General features: G+C 54.8%; 1 pseudogene across 1 annotated transcript; it reads left to right on the top strand.

Annotated features, from left to right (window-relative positions):
- Positions 1-1,423: 1,423 nt before the first annotated feature.
- Positions 1,424-2,958, top strand: LOC311324409 (peroxiredoxin-like 2C; annotated as a pseudogene). The gene is made up of 6 exons: positions 1,424-1,441; positions 1,850-1,918; positions 2,047-2,100; positions 2,196-2,301; positions 2,424-2,558; positions 2,828-2,958. The product of its transcript is annotated as a peroxiredoxin-like 2C (transcript).
- Positions 2,959-4,310: the final 1,352 nt, after the last annotated feature.

The raw sequence follows: 4,310 nt of genomic DNA, 5'->3' as shown, positions 1-4,310 counted from the left end.
GAGGGGAGAGAGTCAGAGGAGAGAGAGTCAGAGGAGAGAGAGTCAGAGGGGAGAGAGTCAGAGGGGAGAGAGTCAGAGGGGAGAGAGTCAGAGGGGAGAGAGTCAGAGGAGAGAGTCAGAGGGGAGAGAGTCAGAGGAGAGAGTCAGAGGGGAGAGAGTCAGAGGAGAGAGTCAGAGGGGAGAGAGTCAGAGGAGAGAGAGTCAGAGGAGAGAGAGTCAGAGGGGAGAGAGTCAGAGGAGAGAGAGTCAGAGGGGAGAGAGTCAGAGGGGAGAGAGTCAGAGGGGAGAGAGTCAGAGGAGAGAGTCAGAGGGGAGAGAGTCAGAGGAGAGAGAGTCAGAGGGGAGAGAGTCAGAGGGGAGAGAGTCAGAGGGGAGAGAGTCAGAGGGGAGAGAGTCAGAGGGGAGAGAGTCAGAGGAGAGAGACTCAGAGGGGAGAGAGTCAGAGGAGAGAGAGTCAGAGGGGAGAGAGTCAGAGGGGAGAGAGTCAGAGGGGAGAGAGTCAGAGGGGAGCCTTGTTGATGAGGCTGATGGCCGAGGGGAAAAGGCTGTTTCTGTGTCGGACAGTTTTAGTCTGTGAGGACCGCAGCCTCCTGCCATAGGGGGGTGGTGTGAAGAGGCCATAGCCCGGTGGGAGGGGTCGACCATGATCTTTCTGGCCCGCTTCAGCGCCCTGAAATCTTGCAGAGCCTGGAGGGAGGGCGGGGCCTGGGGGAGGGCGGGGCCTGGAGGGGGCGGGGCCTGGATGGAGGGCTGGGTCTGGAGGGAGGGCGGGGTCTGGAGGGAGGGCGGGGCCTGGGGGACGGCGGGGACTGGGGGAGGGCGGGGCCTGGAGGGAGGGCGGGGCCTGGGGGAGGGCGGGGCCTGGAGGGAGGGCGGGGCCTGGGGGAGGGCGGGGCCTGGAGGGAGGACGGGGCCTGGAGGGGGCAGGGCCTGGAGGGAGGGCGGGGCCTGGAGGGGGCAGGGCCTGGAGGGAGGGCGGGGCCTGGAGGGGGCAGGGCCTGGAGGTAGGGTGGGGCCTGGAGGGAGGGCGGGGCCGGGGGGAGGGCGGGGCCTGGAGGGAGGGCGGGGCCTGGAGGGGGCAGGGCGTGGAGGGAGGGCGGGGCCTGGAGGGAGGGCGGGGTCTAGAGGGGGGGCAGGGCCTGGAGGGAGGGCGGGGCCTGGAGGGGGCAGGACCTTGAGGGAGGGCGAGGCCTCGAGGGGGCAGGGCCTGGAGGTAGGGTGTGGCCTGGAGGGAGGGCGGGGCCTGGAGGGGGCGGGGCCTGGAGGGAGGGCGGGGTCTGGAGGGAGGGCGGGGCCTGGAGGGAGGGCGGGGCGCAGCCGATCACCTTCTCTCCCCCCCCCCCCCCCCCCCGATCACCCGTCGTTAATTACTCTGGTCCTTGACTGTAGCGGTGGGGAACCAGGTGGTGATGGAGACGTGAGGATGGACTCTGATGGAGGTGTAGAATTGAACCATCATAGTCAGAGTCAGAGTGGAGCTGAGTTCTTCCTGAAGTCGTCCACCATTCCCACTGTCTTTAGAGCGTTGAGCTCCAGGTTGTTCCAGCTGCACCAGGACAGCAGCTGCTCATTCTCCCACCTGCAGGCAGACTCGTCCCCATAGAGATGAGTCCTATGAGGGGGGTGTCGTCTGCTAACTTCAAGAGCTTCATGGACTGATGGCTGGAGGTGCAGCTGTTCATGTGTAGTGAGAATAGTAGGGGGAAAGAACTGAGGCCCCTAATTAGCCTTAGACCATCCTGATCTTGCAAGCTTATATTATTTTTCTCTACACAGATCTGGTGCGTCAGGTTAATAGCCAGGCTTTAAGAGAATTTAAGGAGTAAAATCAATTAATCTCTTTCAACAGAATTTCTTGTGCTATACTTGTAAGGAATATGTGGATGACTTGAGCAGAATACCTCGGGAGGTTTTGGAGGTGAGCACATGCATTTTGGGGACCATATGACACCTGGACATAGAGGTTGGGGAAAGATAATTATTAATAAAAGGCTGTTAATCTTGCTCCCATTATGAAGTGATCCTACCTCTGATGTCTTTATCCAGGAAGCTGGCATCAGACTGATTGTGATTGGACAATCTGCCCATCGCCATATAGAGGTATCTCATATTTGCAACAGCTCAGTTATTTATTTTCCTGTTTGTTATTTTGGGTGTCATATCCCTTTAATGGTGCCTTGCCTGATGTCTTGCAGCAGTTCTGCTCACTGACGGGATACCCTCATGAAATCTATGTGGACCCAGAGAGATGCATTCACAAGAAGCTTGGCATGCGACGAGGGGATGTATTTGTGGAATAAGGTGAAAAAGTCAGCACTTAATTGTGACTAGTACACACACAAATGTGTGCTGTGTACCACTATACTGTAACAATGTAATTATGGTTACACATTTATACATTGTGTGTATGTGTGTGTGTTTAGCCAACCCAAGCCCTCATATGAAGTCAGGCATGTTGGTGGGCCATATGAAGAGCATGTGGAGGGCCATGACCAGTCAAGTGTTCGACTTCCAAGGAGACCCCCTTCAACAAGGGGGGGCCCTCATAGCAGGCCCAGGTAATGCCTTACTACAAGTGATTATGCCATTCGCAAAGTTGTGTACGATAAGTGTGCAACGAGCAATTCTCAAAAAATGTCACAGCTTGTGCTGTGCAAGGTCATTGGTAAGCCTGCTGACCTCTCCTCTGCTCCCTGTGCTGGAGCTGTTCCTCTCTGACTCGTACGACCGTCCTGGTTCCACAGGCTCACGTTCTGTGTGAGCGAAGCAGAGTGTGAGTGAGCGGTGTGGTTGGCTGTGCTGTGACTGGCTGTCTCTCGCTCCGCAGGCTCTGAGGTGCATTTTGCCCATTTGGACCTGATCCGTCTGGACCACATGCCCATCCCCTGGCTCCTACAGATGGCCGGAGTGCAGCGGACTGTGGACCTCAGCGCCAGGCCAAGGATAATCCATGTGTAGCCCGCTTGTAGCCCATGCCAAGCTGCCCCCCGCCCCTGGCCGGCATCAATAGCAGTGTGCCTCGGCTCTCGCCATCTTTGTTGTTATGGTCTGTCTTGCTTGGCAAAGTAGGGTAGCGTAGACTTGGCATCACAGAACACATTACAGGTCTACGGCTGGGATGGGAGTGACACGGTAGTGGACGTGAATCGGGATCCAGTTTAGGACTATTTGGGGTAATACTGCAGGACTAGACTGTTTATGTTGACTTTGTGACCATTGGCGGCTTTTGGAATATAATGATGTAATCTGCTGATTTGCCATACTGATGTGTATGCCATTGTCCATAACTGATATTGTAAATAAAGTTTCATATCTCGGATTGTTCGGGAGCCTGCATAGGCAAGATGCAAATTCAGTCATCGTCACTATATTTGTCATGCAGACGCGACTTGCTTTAATCGGAGGCAAATAGAATGTTTTTTTAGTGAAGTAGAAGCAGAGGGGTGGCCGAACCATTATGCTACGTCACAGAGGATCAGAACTTGCCCTGCTCAACGTCACCATTGGAAAAACTGCTGCCCTGGAATACAGCTGTCCCTCGGATGACACGCCAGCACAACAACCCAAGGATGTTGAATTAATGCTCTGAAAAGCTCGGACATTCCGCACTGCAGACCGGAGATCTCGCCACTCGATTTGGGAATGTTCGCGATGCATGCATAAAGTGAGAATGAAGCGCAAAGGTGAGAGGAGGCGACCGGAGAGAGTCAGAGGAAAGAGTCAGAGGGGAGAGTAAGAGGGGGGGAGTCAGATGGGGGGAGTCAGAAGGGAGAGAGTCAGAGGGGGAAGTCAGAAGGGAGAGAGTCAGAGGGGGAAGTCAGAAGGGAGAGAGTCAGAGGGGGGAGTCAGAAGGGAGAGAGTCAGAGGGGGGAGTCAGAGGGGAGAGAGTCAGAGGGGGAAGTCAGAGGGGGGAGTCAGAAGGGAGAGAGTCAGAAGGGAGAGAGTCAGAGGGGGAAGTAAGAGGGGGACACGGGCCGTGAATAGAATAGAACAGAACGTTTATTTCACCATATGTAACAAGTAGCCCTACAGGTACACGTACATTGGAATTGTAGTTATTGCTTATCCTTACAATATCTTATCCTTACAATATCTTATCCTTATAATATCTTATACTTACAATATCTTATCAACACTCATTATTTCCCCATTACAGTCCTAGGTATACAGCTAGATATTATAAGATTCCCAATTTGGCAGTTGACTATCCGTAGTCTAGCATGGCCTTGTTTATGAGGCTGGTTGCAGCCAATCAGCCTCTGAGCAGAGCGGATGATACTCAGTTGAGCCTTGTCTGTGGCGGTGAAGAA

Source organism: Borostomias antarcticus, assembly GCF_949987555.1.
Source record: "Borostomias antarcticus genome assembly, chromosome: 23".
Lineage (NCBI taxonomy): Eukaryota > Metazoa > Chordata > Actinopteri > Stomiiformes > Stomiidae > Borostomias > Borostomias antarcticus.
The sequence above is the reverse complement of the archived record's forward strand: the minus strand, read 5'-3'. Positions and strand labels throughout refer to the sequence as shown.